The 15,980-nt window shown below is 37.9% G+C and overlaps 1 long non-coding RNA gene across 1 annotated transcript; it reads left to right on the top strand.

The window, feature by feature from the left end:
* The first annotated feature begins 12,036 nt into the window (after positions 1-12,036).
* LOC131737033 (uncharacterized) lies at positions 12,037-14,235 on the top strand. The gene is made up of 3 exons (XR_009328607.1): positions 12,037-12,153; positions 13,398-13,485; positions 13,609-14,235. It is a non-coding gene; the product is annotated as an uncharacterized LOC131737033 (long non-coding RNA).
* Positions 14,236-15,980: the final 1,745 nt, after the last annotated feature.

Genomic DNA, 15,980 nt, shown 5'->3' with positions numbered 1-15,980 from the left:
CATTGCAGTTAAAATGGAAGGCTTTTTTTTTAATGCCTACCCCATTACCATTAAAGATTGTACAGTATTTATCGAGATTACTCATAACTTCAAGGTAATGTTGCATTTTACCCCCTGAAAATACATTTTACTCTCTCAGTGTTGAAATTAGAGGGTAAGTTACTCCCAGACCCAAAACCTTAGCGCTGCATACAGTATAATAAGGGAAACCTCATTAAAAATAACATTTGAACACGTCTTAAATTGATGAAAAACATATACCTTTTATGTTTTAAAAGACCTGTCCCCTTCAAACAACTGCTGTGGAAGATATGTAGAACCAAATTAAAGGACACCATCTATCAAGAGGTGCTGAAGTGTCCCTGTGCAGGTGTTGCATTCTGCTGTATTTGATGGACACCCTTCTCAAGATGAATGGTGGCCATATTTAACAGTTCATGTAAACACAGTTAGAGGAGTCAGCTGAAGCACCCCCATACAGTTAGTAGTAGGCAAAAGTCCTGGTAGGGGTCAGGGCTGGCAGGTGACACAATCTAAACATGAAGACATAAGCCCGATATCTGCTCCTGCAAGGGAGCCCGTCTCTTGTATGCTTCAAAGTAGGAGGTCCCAGGTTCGCAGCCGACCTTTGCCTGTGAGAAGCCCCTGAATGTGGCGAACCCCAGTAATTGAGACAGAAAAAATAAATCAAAATCATCTTTTTTGTATTTTTATTTTGTATTATTTGTGTATTTTTCCTGAGGGATATCAGATAACATCCTTTAGGTAAACTGTTCCCCCACTACTACCACTAGTTTAATGGTAGTGACTCGGACTCGAATGATAGTGACTTGGACTCGGACTCGGACCCTGGTGGCTTGGACACGGACTTGGACTCGACACTTGGGACTCGGACACGGACACGACTACAAGTCTGATATTTACACATTAGGTGGGTGCGTATTTGCAATATGGAAATGTAATAACATTATCATATGTAACTCTGTGTTGCATGTCATGAGTCTCACTACATATAACCCTTCCCATTATACAAAGTTTAAACTATCTTTGTTCTGGTGCCTACAGGGTTACCCACCAGAACATGTATATGAAATTAAAGTGTAATAAATTATGCACTGGGCGTCTTTATGTGGCCTGTTTCTTTCATCATTGTTTTATAGGTGTAGCCTACCTAACAGCTAATCAACAAACCCATACATTGTTTGGTCATTGATTCAAATGTTACCAAATGAATATCTCACTGCAAAATCAGAATTATTTTTGTGACAGGCCAATCTGATATCCGGATCAAACATTTAAATTGGGTCGGTTCATGTGGCTTATAAGCCTTCTGCAAGACTTGCGTAGGATATTCTTATATAGGAATGTGTAGCATTTTGGTGTATGACTTAATAATTATAATAATTGCAATAGAATGAAGCATACACTGTTAAAAAAGACAGCACTGTAACCGCTACTTACATTTGCTGATAAAAGAATGGCAGACATCTTCCTACTATTCCCGTGTATAAAACTGAGTTAAATACGTCACTTTTTTAAAAGCTGACTGTTCCTGGTTTTTAATAGTGCTCCATTGAGAAGGTGCTAAAAAGTATCGTAGACCTTCATTGATTGCACAGATTATATTATTAGCACGGGAACAGCCCAAATAAGTTCACAAAGCACTATTAAGGAAACATGTTAATAGCGCTAGTTTAAGCACACAGACTGACTTTTGTTAGACCATTTGCTGAAGAAGGGTATATTAGAAAAATATTAAGACTGAAATGGTACTAACACCAACATTCTGTAAATCATGCCCTTTGTGGAACATTACAGATCAGTGACCACTCCAATCCATTAACTTTTGCAGTTCTGTCAAGCTACATGCAAATTTGGTGTAACTTGTTTGAAGGCCTTTCTGAACAGCAAGCATTTGAACAGAAGTCATAACATAAAATTATACCTATACCAGCATATTATAATATTTGAGAAAACATTTGTTTGAAGGTTTTAATATGTATTTGTATTTTATAATAGTTAAATGAATGCATACCTACTACACTGTATATACATTTTCACAATAGTTAAGCAACAGATACAGTATGTAGTTCATGTAACATATTATATGTTATCAAATAGGCACTTGTGCTAGTTATTTAGAGAATAATGTATACTTTGTGTGCAATTTAGGCTGTGGTGTAGAGTAAACCATTGACTAACTTTGATTTTACCAGTAAACTTTGATGTTTTTCTTGTAATCTTTCCATGCTTTTCAGCCACCCTATATATATATATATATATATATATATATATATATATATATATATATATATATATATATCCCCTTCAGTGGACATAACACATAACATTATGTGTTTAATATATAAACATATACTTTTGTATGATGTTAAAAGGTAGTTTAAAATTATGAATTTATTTTCTAAAAATGTGATAAAATATTAGCACTATAGGTGTTACAGAATGTATTTTGATTATCTGAACAAATTGATTATACCAGAACTCCCTGATACCAGTTAGTATGGACAATAGAGGTTTTAATGTACCGTTATTGGAAGCTTGTAATAAGGTTTCCTGGGACCCCTATCTTGTTAGTGTGTTTCTGAGTGTGTTTTTTAAAGTGTCAGTTTCATTTAATATGGCTTTGGGCAGTCCTGCATTGCGATTAATGTATATTCCTCACACTTCTAAGCAACAAAAATGCTGTGAACTCAGGGATAGTTGAAAGCAACCATTATGCTGCATACTAATTATTTTTTACAACATATATTGAGAGCAAATGCACTTATTCCCTTTAGCAGATTGCCAATTTGCTTGTGACCTCTGGGTGACCTTGTAGAGAAAATAATTGCTGTAGGGGAAGCTTGTTTACAAAAAATACAGAAGCCATATCCAACATCTAATGATCATTATAAAATATATTGTGTTCCCTGGTATCAAGACTATAGAATTAATTTATTTTCATTTTGGAATATGTGTACTAGTATTGTCGTTTCTTGACTCACTGTAAACAGCAGTTTGATTATTACATGAGGAAAATATACAATTGTATGTGATGACTACTGCAAGCATTGATTACATTTGCCAGTTTACATGATAGCTGACAAGGATTTAAAGGATATGGGTAACTTAAAGGCCCTGCTCTATAGTGGCATTTCACTCTGTAAAAATGCCAATATTTTAAAACAGCACGTAAATCATTTTCATCAGTTTGGCTGCATATCTTAATACGAGAGGGTTACCAAGTTGATAAAAGCTGAATTTTTACATTTGATTTATGGGGATAGTCTTATCAATGGATACAGCTTAAGAAAAGTGACCAAACACAGCTAAAGAAAACACCAGTCTACCTTTATTTTTCTTGGTTACCAGCCCTTTCAGTTGTGTTGCTTAAGTGATGTGTTCATCAATGATAATGTTGTATTCATTTAGAGTGATGATTGATATGGGAATAGAGATTGCATGATTGAAAGCAACCTTTGTCAATAAGAAGGGCAAATACTCAAAGACTGTATTGCTTTGATCGTTCTCATTATTGGAGATCTTTCATAGTTGTATTGACTTGCTGTCTAAATGTTGTTACTTACCTGATACTTTCATTGTTTAAATGGGATAGACATTTGTATTGAACGTGGCTTCTCCCAATATTTATCCTAAAACATTTCTGTCTCACTTAGATAATCTTACTGGTGTAATTTTAAATAAGATAATATGTTTTTTTCTGTGTGACGGAAGTGGCAAATGCAAAGGATAGTCCTGAATTAAATCAGTGTGTTTCTTAAGATGTACATTATGTTGTTTATTGCAGGAAGTATCAGCTTGCCATATACAATATTGGTTGGTTGGGGGTTCCGAGGTGCACACCTGGTAAAAGCATGGCTGTTTGGTGTACAGGGTGTGTCATACAGTCAGGTGAGCACAGGTTCTCTGGTCTTCGCTGGAGATTCCTGAGGGAGCACTGCATTAGCTCTGGCACCTGCGGGTTAGACAGGTAAAACCGGCAGGCACTGTTTCTCCTCGTCGTGCTATAGCGGATCCTACCGGCCAGGCACCAAGTGAGCTCAGGTGGACACCTGCAGGATTGGCCTTTGTCCTCCAGAGGCCGGTAGCTTGCTGACATCCACTATGGATTTCCTGGGTGTAAAAGAGGAAACTGGCTTGCTCGTGGGACCGAAGGATGTCAAATGAACCTTCAGTTGTCCTGAGCGGTGAGGGAGAAAATAATTGGACATTCCAAATTGGGGAATATAATCAGAGGTAAAATAATTGGGCAATCTAAATTAAAAAATAAATAAATAAATAAATCTTGGTTGGTTTAGTTCATGGAATGTTGACAAAAAAATCTTTGATACCAAAGTGCCAATTTACAAGTCAACAGAATTTCTACTGCTGAAATTACATTAATTGCAAAGGACCTTCTTCATACAGCAAACAAACACTTTGACTTCTACATTTAAGAAGACAGAATTTCATATTTTGTTTGAACTTAAACCACCTTCAACAGGGTCACTTGGTCAGACATGGAAGCAGCTTCTTGTTAGCCCACATCTCTCTTCTTTTTCTACGCACATCACATTTTACTACATGCCCTTGAGTTCACCACTCTCTCTGGATTTGGGCACAATTTAGGAAGCATTTTGACTTGCAAGCAATTTCATTAATCTCCCCTGTGGATGCATATTTATCTTCACAGGGGGTTCTGCCTTTCGTATTGAACATAGAAGCAGTACTACAGTTCCTAAAGACCTGTTCATTGACAACAATTGCCCTTAAATTAAATCTACCGAACCTGTTCTCCCTTATTGATTGCATATTAAAATCAAATCCCAGCTGTAGGGGCAGAATATAAAAAAAATCTTTAATACAATTTTTAGGAACAGGATCATGACAGGTCTCCCTGAGCATGAATATTTATGCACTGTAAATGTCTATTTTGCACTGTAAACAATGCAAGAAAGGTTTTTAAAAAACTATGTAAGACAGTCGAAAGACTTACTTGTTTTTCTTATTTATATTATTATCTCTACACAGTTTCAGTATTGCTAGATGTCTTATATATAAGATATATATTTTAGAATGCAGGCGGCAGACATGTCCATATTTTTATGTTATTCTATTTCTCTGAAGAGGAAGCATTCCGGAATGCTTATACCATTAACATTAGTATGACTATGGTACACATTTCATATCACAGATTATTAAAATAAATAACCAGCTTCCTCAGTTTTGGGGTACTTGTCTTGTGGGTGTCGTTTTTTTTTCTGTATTCAGTATTCACTTTCTTATTCTCTGTTGAGAGGTTACCTAATACACTGTAGACACAAGTACAGCTGCATTTCATAGGATAATGTCCATAGTCTGACAGTCATTGTTTCTAGTAAAATTACTATTTTTAATGTTGCAGAGTATGGCTAAACTTATAAAGATATTTTATCTTCAGGTTATTTGACCAGCTGACTTTGGTTGCCTAGCCAAAAACTAGTAGATATTATTTTAAAGGTATACAGGATTGTGTATAAAGTTAACTTGAAGAATCTTATTCGCTGTCAGACTAGCTAATAAATTGGTAAAAAATAATTTTGTGCCATCTTAATTGGTACCTTTTTACCGAGGTTAATGTTTATTGGCAGCTAATGAACATAAAATGAATGTTGTCTACATGCACATTTGATTATTTCTCAAAAATGATTCCGCTTCACATGTGCCTATAGTAGCATTCCTTTCTCAGTCTCAGCCTGCTTTTAGAAACAGTGCGGATTCAGTAGAAGAAAAATAATAATAAAAAATAACAATGACTGACCAACAAAATCTGTCTTTATTTAATGAGCATTTTTTAAAATTAATAATAAAAACAAACAACTACAACACCCTATTGTGCTGAATGTAGCAACACTTGATTTGAAAGAAGGACTTAACCTTTTTCCATTTCAAAATTCTCTATTTTAAGGAAGAAAACGAAACTGATAATAAAGTAAGTTCCTCTTATATGTTCTACCATAATTATTTAATACAATTTCTCCCCATCTTGAACCTGTGCAATACAGGCTTCTGTTGCATTAAAATAATTGATTTGGACAATTGACATACAATACTTGAACTTTCCAATCACCATGTATCATAACATTTACATTTTAGGGTCTTCTGTATGTGTTAAAAATCCCCCATTAACACACTGCTCAACAAAGTCTCCAGGCTAGTTCAAATGGCCTGACTGGCAGTGCAGGGATTCAAATTCATGACCTTCTGAACCAGATGGATAACACACTTGGGAGCCAACTAATGTGTCTGAGTCTGCAATTGTTTCTTTTGGAAACGGTGTGACTCCCTTCCTAATATTAGTGAGACGATTACTTTATTGCAGCTGCTGACAATAAAAGGAATGAGTGTTGCTATCCTAAATTGAAAACATGAAAGTGGCAACACCCATGTACTGTATACATGCTCCGGGATCATATGTTCTTTCTAGATGTACTGAATTTAATCAGACTTGAGAAAAAGAAACTAATCCTGTTTGGATTATCGGTTTTGAACCAATTATTCAGATGACATCAACCTGTATACTCTTTATAAATAGGAGTGTCACTGTTACTTCACCTATAAAACGCCACCTGAACTTGCATTGACCCTTAAATTCAATAGCATTGGCAAACTTGACCTCAGGTTCAAGAAAACCACCAAATAATATAGAGCCTTGATTCCTAAAAATAAACCCAACATATATATATATATATTTTTTAAGCAGCCATCATTTTATTTACTTGTGGCTAAATGAGTAGAAATCCAATTAGATATTGACAGTGATGTTATGTAATTTAATGTTAGTGCACAGGTCAAAGTCATTTATATCAAAGTTGTATTCTAATTTTATGGGTAATAAGAGATGTTAATGTCTAGTGACCTTTGAATTGGTGGTCTCCAAAATAGATTTGTATATACAGTATGGTATTATAGTTTGAATTTTCATCCTTGAAAAAAAAGAATGGGGGTCATTGCGGTGTTGATCAGGGATCCTTCTATCCTTTGGTTTCCCTTGCTAGGTATGCATATCTACGGCGACAATGGAACATTATTATTATTATTATTATTATTATTATTATTATTATTATTATTTATTTCTTAGCAGACGCCCTTATCCAGGGCGACTTACAATCATAAGCAAATACATTTCAAGTGTTACAATACAAGTAATACAATAAGAGCAAGAAATACAATAACTTTTGTTCAAGCAAAGTACAAGTGTGACAAACCACAATTCAATAATACAGCAAATAATAGTGATAGTTACATCAGGATATGATTAAATAGTAATAGTTACATCAGGACGTGATTAAATACAAAGTACTATAGGTTAAACACTTGGCAGATTACAGTATTCTGAAGTACAGGATTAAATGCAGTAAAATAGGGGGCAGATAAGAGCAAAATAAAGCACATTTAAATGAAGGGTGATAGTGTCCCAGGATACAAACAGAGGAGTTCTACAGGTGCTGTTTGAAGAGGTGAGTCTTAAGGAGGCGCCGGAATGTGGTCAGGGACTGGGCAGTCCTGACATCTGTAGGAAGGTCATTCCACCACTGCGGAGCAAGGGTGGAGAAGGAGCAGGCTCTGGAGGCAGGGGAGCGTAGCGGAGATAGAGCCAGTCTTCTAGTGCAGGCGGAGCGGAGAGGTCGAGTGGGGGTGTAGGGAGAGATGAGGGTCTGGAGGTAGCTGGGTGCAGTCTGGTCAAGGCATCTGTAGGCTAGTACAAGAGTCTTGAACTGGATGCGAGCGGTGATCGGGAGCCAGTGGAGCGAGCGGAGTAGTGGAGTAGCGTGGGCGAAGCGAGGCAGAGAGAACACCAGGCGGGCAGCAGAGTTCTGGATGAGCTGGAGCGGACGGGTGGCGGACGCAGGGAGGCCAGCCAGGAGGGAGTTGCAGTAGTCTAGGCGGGAGAGTACCAGGGCCTGGACCAGGAGCTGGGTAGCATAGTTGGTGAGGAAGGGTCGGATTCTTCGGATGTTGCTCAGGAAGAATCGGCAAGTGCGTGCCAGAGTGGAGATGTGCTGGGAATAAGAGAGGCAGGGGTCAAGGGTGACTCCAAGGTTCTTAGCGGAGGAAGAGGGAGAGAGTGTGGTAGATTCCAGAGGAAAAGAGATAGCGAGATCAGAGGAGGGGGAGGAGGAGGGAAAGAAAAGGAGGACAGATTTAGAGAGGTTGAGTTTGAGGTGATGTGAGAGCATCCAGGAGGAAATAGCAGACAGACAGATAGAGATACGGGAGGAGATGGTGGAGTCAGAGGTGGGGAAGGAGAGGAAAATCTGAGCATCATCAGCATAGAAATGGTATGAGAAACCATAGGATGCGATGAGGGGGCCCTGGGAGCGGGTGTAGAGAGAGAACAGGAGAGGACCCAAGGCTGACCCTTGGGGGACTCCAGTTAAGAGAGGGTGAGGTGTGGAGGTTGCTCCACGCCAGGTTACCTGGTAAGTGCGGTTGGAGAGGTAGGAGGAGAACCAGGCCAGAGCAGTGCCAGAGATCCCCAGGTCAGCAGGAGTCTTTTCTTTTCCCTGCACATCCTGACTCTGAGTCTCCTTACCCCGGTCACGCCACCTAACTCATTTGGATTTTGTTATTTCCCATCTTAACCCTTAGCTGCCGACGCACTGTAATTTCATAACTTTTGTTACGATGACAAAACACGTCATATCTCAGCCGTCCAACCAGCAATTTTGTTTTTTTAAAGTGTGGGTCATAGCCATGACTATGGGGCTTGTCATGATACCATTGGTTTAGGGTGGGCCAGACATATAATATTTTGATTACAAGGACGAGTCTCTGCCGGCACCATTGTGACTGAGTGCACAGCAGATTCAAAGTTGTGGATCTCTGGTTTTACAATCCCAAGAGTGCGAATCTACATATCATCTAAACAGTAAGTACTTGGGCTAATTAGTCATATTGTTGTAGTTTTTTTTTCAACTTTATATTCATTTTTTTTGTGCTGAGTACATCTGCAGTGTTGTGTTTTGTTTTTCTTTCGCTGTGTCTTTTGTGTGCACGCTTGCTTTCTGGGCAGGGCTAACTTTTATGACTGCTGTAGACAAGAGTAACTACTGTACCAATATCACGTTTTTTTTTGTTTTTTTTTTAAACATCTTTCTTAGAGTTAGTTTCTGTAACAGGGGAGATCTGGACTGACTATTTGGCACATCCGTATTACTGCAGGTAGAGGGCAGCAGTCTCGTGGGATCCGCCTGTCGGTCATGGCGATGACACGGAGAGGTGGGGAAGAGGGTGTGTGTGCTTTCCCTCTCTCTGAGTGGCTGAGGGGCGGGCCTTGGGAGACTGCTCGGCCCATAAGATCTGGCTTGGTTGTGCGCTCGGGTGGCCGTGTTTGGGGAATACCCACTGACACTGACGAAAGACGTCAGTTTTAAAAACAAAACAAGGCAAACCTGGCTGGGGAAAACAGCCGGCCTTAAAATAATTTAAAGAGGAAAGAAATAACAGAAATCACCACGTACCCGAGGAGACGTGCTTAGTTGTACGGGGAACTCCGGCCATCCCAGTGTATAGAGGGTAACTGAGTGTAGGACGGAGGCTCGTTCTGACCGGCTTAGCGGCAGTGGGGGCACTGCGTAAGCAGCACTTTTTGTTTGTAGTTTTATTACTGTGTTTTATTTTCCCTTTTTCTTTCGCCTTTGGTTTTCATTATTATTTACGAGCACTTGTTGTGCCTGTACCCGTATTGGTAAACACCGTGGTTCTGGTTACTGTTGTCAGTATCCAGTCCACGGACAACAGCGCCATCTACTGTACCAAATAAATCAGTGTGCCTGAGCGGCGTTACAAATAAAGTACTGTCTCCTTGTGTCAGTGAATTGCCCACCACCCTTCCACAGTTTCATATACGTTTTTATTTTAGAATTGTTTTTCCATTTTTTGAACTTGTTTCTGTTCTCCTCAGGAGAAAACTAATAGGTCTATCGCATGTGATCGCAGGTGTTTGTGTACATCTGTGTTTTACTTTTTCTAGTCGATTCATTATTTATCTGTAGTCGTTATTATTATTTAGCTATGCATCTATTATTTTCTTAACTTATTTTTTTTTTATTCGATGTGTAAAAGAATGAGGAATAAATCTTGTCGTTTTTTTATTGTTGGTTTAGTTTTTATTTTTAGGTTGTATGTAGCCTATGTAAAGAACAAAGACATTTAGCTGTAGTTATTATTATTATTTAGCCATGTATTTTATTATTAGTTTACTTTTACTTTGTGTGTATGAAGAGTCATTATTATTAGTTTACTTTTTTATGTGTGTGAAAAAGGATGGAGGAGAATATTATTTATTATTGGTATTATTATTAGTAGTAATTATAATTATTATTATTATTATTATTATTATTATTATTATTATTATTATTATTATTATTATTAATTGGTATTTATTTTAATGTTTTATGTGGGTGTGTGTAAGCCAGAAAATGGATGGAGACAATCAGCTCTAGCATCTGGTTCAGTCACTGAAGAGGAGGAGGGCCCTGACTGAGGAAGAGATCAAGGGCATGGACGCCATGGAGGCTGACCTCCTTGATGAAGAGCTGCTGCAGGAGGATGAAGAATTTTTTTGTCTCCCTCCCTCCCAAATAAAATTCTTAATTTAAAAGTTTTATTTGTAATATACTTTTTTTTTTCAAATAAAAAAATAAACATTTTACTTTATAACTTGTGTGTTGTTTCTTTATTTTTATACAGAAATATAACTGTATCTCAGTCTCACTTTTTCCAGTCTCACTTTTTGCCAAGTTTTAACCCTAGTCTGCCTTTGCCATTTCGGAGGTTGATTTTTGTAAAATACTATGCATTGCAAAACCTAGCTTTGCAACTGTACAAGATATTTCAATTCTGATTTCAGATTTGAAATCCTTGACAAATTGTGAAGCTACAATATACTGTAAGTTTTTTTTCTATGAAACTTGGAAAGAGGTTGAAATTGGCAATTTTTAAAAATGGTATTTATTATTTTACATTTGCCATTCGGAGGTTGATTTTTTTTTGTAAAATACGATGCATCGTAAATGCTTATCTAGCTCTGCACTGCAACTGTTCAAGATATTTCAATTCTGATTTCAGATTTGAGATCCTTGGAAAACTGTGCAGCTACAAGATACTCGAAGTTTTTTTTTTATATAACACTTGGAAAGAGGTTGAAATTGACAATTTTTTAAAATATTATTTATAATTTTTCATATTTCGATATTTTTTTTGGATGTAGCTCATATGAAAAAAAAAAAATCACCCCACAACCAAATAAATTACATCAATGGAAAGATCTACTTAATGCCTTTCTGTAGGTGTATTGGGTTTTAATTTCTGATTTAAGGTTCCAAAACTAGGCAGCATAGGGTTAAACAGCATGGCCTGAAACTGAAGCCTGCCTGAAGCCAACAAGTTTCGCTTGTTTCAGAAACAAGTACAGTATTTAGGTCATGTGATTTCAGAACACGGTGTCTCTCGGATCCAGAAAAGATAACGGTAGTACAGGAATGGAAGACTCCCACCTCTCTCACAGAATTGCATTCCTTCCTTGATTTCATCGGATATTAGACAGACTTTTTTATTCAGGACTTTTCCAAAATTGCTAAAAAGAGTGGCATGTAACAACATAGGAGTGAAAAACTAAAGGATTAAATAACGGATGAATAAAGAAAAACAAATAATTAAGGACTACTGTAGCTCTTAAACATCTCATTACAAAAATGCAAAAAATATTCAGCCTTTTGGCTGCCCTGTCAGATTTCACTCAGATCAAGGGCCCAATTTTGAAGTAGTAGTCGTCCAACTTTTCTGTGATCTATATGGGGCAAAAAAAGTCATACTGCCTCTTACCACCCAGAGAGTAATGGTCTCTCTGAGAGGTTCAATTGGACTTTGTTGCACATGTTGGGTACCCTTGTGGGAGATAAAAAGAGCCGCTGGGCAGTTTTTGTCAGAAGTTGTTCATGTCTACAATAACACTATTCAACAGGGTGTGCCCCATTTTTATTTGATGTTTAGGCGACATGCTAGAGCTCCAATAGATGTTGAGACTACCACTGACTGAAGATCGAGTGACGGTTGGTGACTGGGTCCAGAAGCATCATGAGCACCTTTTGTATGCCTATAAAAGAGCAGGTGAGCAGAACACAGAGGCAGTAGGGCATCAAAAGAAGCAACAAGGGGCTTATTGTGCTGGGACATTTTATTTTTATTTTATTTCTTGTTTGGCACAAGGACGTGACAATGAAAAGGGGGTGGGGGTGGGCGTGGCAAAGTGGTTTGCAGTATGCAGGTGTAGTGGTGATGTGATTAGGAAACAGAAGACAGACAACAAAGTTCACGTTCCAAGCAGGTTTTATTTTGTAAAACCTGGTCTAGCGACCACAAAGAATAATCCCAGGCAATACACAACAATGTGTATTGCACTGTTCCAAAACAACGCGTTGCAGTCCTGAAATAATAATACACAGTTTGAAATGAATAAACACAGTAGAATACAAACACAAAGGCACACAAGTTCACAAGTCCAGAGTGAGTGCTGTAGCGCTTGTGGTGAAATACAATATACAATGGTGCAGTGTTGTCAGAGTTTACTGCTGGCCTGTAGCGACAGCTCCGGATCGTGTTAGCCGTCTAATAAGAACAAACAAGTAGATTTTTAGACACGACAAAACAAACAAAACACTTAATTTCACAGTACTAATTTCCGGTTACAGCTTAACCATAACAAAGGAACCAATCACTGCCCTACGTCCCCTTATGTACCGTCAGTCACGCCCCCTTGGTTAGCGAGTGCAACTGTTTCTCCTCTAATCCGAGGTTGCCACATCGCTTCCCTTCTGGGTCGATGACTTGGTGTACTGTACCCACCCCCTTTCTAGATGTCCGGCTTCCACCTAACCCTGGGAATGAATTGTCAAGCTATCCAATCCGGGGCACTCTTTTCCCTTTACACGGCACCCTCACAGGTCGGGAGGGAGATTTATAACTAAGATTCATTCTTTCTCTGTCACAGGGGGGTGTAACAATCAGATTTATTATTTTATTTGTTGCATGGGGCTTAAGTAAAATCTACATTGCCACTTTAGTTGTTAGAATGTCACTATGTGAAGCACTTTAATTATATACATCTGAAATCAAGTCCAATGCAATTGACTGGGATAATCAGTGGCTACGGGGGGTTGCCTCTTTAATTAGCTCCCCTTGATTTTAACCAGGTGCGCTGTTTTGTTAATTGATGTATTTTTCTTTTGTTATTTAATTCTTAAGTTGTACTGCTGTGTCATTTTACTTTATTGAAAGTACATATTTGTCCTTGTTAATCATCATTTATGGAGTTAATCTGCTTGTTATTTGTCCCCTATTTAATGGTTTCTGAGGAGAGACTCGGCAGATTGCAATCTGGTTGAGAGACAGGAACAGCAAGGATGGCCGTGAACCGGAGATTGTGGTGTCTGTGTTAAGAAAGTAAGAATATTCATTATTTTACTTTTGGGTAAATTGTCAGAGAAGTTTCTTGTTGTGATTTACCTTTGTGTGGTGTAAGTTGGGAAGTGGAAACTTATTTATTTCTTTCTTTTTTAAATTCAGACTAACCCATTGACTGTAGAGCGGCCAACCTGCTTTTGTGCAGTTCCTGTACATGTGCTCTATTGAGGTCTGCTGCCGCTGTCATATGCATTTCCTCTCTCTCTGTCTCTGTTTTTTTCATATTTGGGAAGGCTTCTCCCCATTGTGAGCTTGTTGTAAACCTTTGTTTTTGCTTTGTGTTTTGTTTAAATCTTTTTACCAAGACCCAGACCTGGGATGCATATTAAAACATAGCTGTAGTCTATGTATACTTCTTTTTAAAATAACGTATTGTTTTTAAACGGTATGTAGTTAGCAGGCATTATCTTGCCATTTGTTCAGCCTAGAGGTATTGACTGGTACTGCAGCCCTGCCAGTTTCACAGGTTCACTTTCATTTATTTATTTTTTTGGTTTATTTTATTAAGTGTGTATTTTCATTATTAATTTTAGGATCATTTCTATGTGTGCATTTTGGGTTTTATTCATAGTTAAGTGTGTATTATTTTATGTATATTAGGTATTTAAGTAGTATGCTGTTTTCACAAAGTTAATCTTTTTTGTAGTTATTTTGTGTGTTATGGTTTACCCTTTGGGTTGAGCAGAGCTGTGTCACCAGCCACCCATTCTTTCCTGGTACAGCTGCGACTGAAATAAAGCCTGGGTTTTACCTGTTTTATGAAAGTTCTTGTCTTTTTTTTATTGAGAGAATACTGTGACCCCCACCTGATTGAATAAGGAACTGTGGTGTATTTTATATAAGCATTTTTTCCTGTGTTGGAACGCACCTCCAACTGGCATAGTTGGCTACAATTACTTTTTATACAGCCCTAATTGGCCAGGTGTTGCACATATTTTGTAGTGACAACTTCTGGACCCATATATTAGGTTTTATCATATTGTTTTAAACACTCTGCACCTGCATTTGAAAACAGGAGTATAATATTCTGAATGGAGTCTAAATCTGTGGAGAATCTCTTCAGTACTCACTTGGGATTAATTCAATTACAACATACTGTAGCATAATTATTATTACTTAAAAAGTGATTTCACCATATCTGAATTCACAATCTACCAAAATGAAGGCTTGACTGTTGATTTGAGGGTCAGTAGGCAGGTGGGTCACCTGGAATCTCTGCAACAGATACAGTACAAATCTTACATGAATTTACAACTGAAGCTGTCAGGTTGAGCATTTGTGACCTTAAAACCTTAACACTAGCACCGCCATAGCTGCTTTTTGAACGGTTTTTGCAATTCACATTTAAATATCTCTGCATATGTGAATTATGCATGTCTGTTCTTGAGTGTTACTAAATATTTGAATTAAATACCCATACGGTGTTTCAGCTGCAGAATCGTAAAAATGAATAAGTTATAAGCACTTGCTTCTTTATCCGCCAGACCCGCAGTTTATGCGGCATATTGAAATCAACACAATATAGCCGACAATTTAGTCTGGGCTTTGTAATAAAATCAACGTCATTGTGAAATAACGTATTATAATCCTGTTGAGTGCTTGAATCACTGATGAAAGTCATTCTACACATCATATATTATTATTATTTACACTGCATTTCTCAGGCAGAACAACTGTGCCACCCTTATTGTGACGGTGCAAACAATTTTAAACAAATGTGCATATTCTAAGCTCTGCACAGATTAGTGACCATCGGGACTGATGCTAAATGAAAGCCAGAGACTGTTGCATTTTACAACGCAACAAAGTACAGTGTGGACATACTGGATCAAATGGCACGGCTGTATTCTGTCAAAGGTGGTACTCGCAGGTGGCCTGTGTCTGTTTTTTATAATGTTTTGGACCTAGCAGCCATCAGCGCTTTGGTTTTGTACAAGGAGTGCACCGGCAACACAATCACTCGGAGGGACATCATTTTGCAGCTAGCCCTGGAGCTACGGCAGAAACATTTTGATAAGAGACACGAAAGCCAGCATGCAAATGCCCCTCAACCTCCAGCCAGCGCTGCACCCACTGGCACGGAATAAATGAGAATGCCAGGTTGCTAAAGGCAATAAAAACTGAACTTTTGATGTCTGCGCCCGTTGTGAAAAGGCTGCCTGTGGCAAATGCACTTGTACAGTTGAAAAGCGTGTTTTCTGCATAGACTGTACTGAGACAGCTGTAATAGAAATCTGTAAATGCTGTAAATGAACAGACAGACAGCCTTTAAACTCTGTTTCACTCAAAGAGCTTTCACGTTGCATAAGTTATGTTTTATTTCTGTTTTATGCTATTTTTATAACTAGTTATTTATGTTTTATAATGTTATTTGTGCATACAGCTTTCTACACCTGTTTACACAGAAGTTTATTGCGTAAAGTTTATTTTATTACAGTTTTTCTGAAATAAAAAAATGTATATTCAGTTTTTCA

The sequence above is a fragment of the Acipenser ruthenus genome, chromosome 4 (assembly GCF_902713425.1).
Source record: "Acipenser ruthenus chromosome 4, fAciRut3.2 maternal haplotype, whole genome shotgun sequence".
Lineage (NCBI taxonomy): Eukaryota > Metazoa > Chordata > Actinopteri > Acipenseriformes > Acipenseridae > Acipenser > Acipenser ruthenus.
Note: the sequence above shows the minus strand (reverse complement) of the source record. Positions and strands in the feature narration are given on the sequence as shown.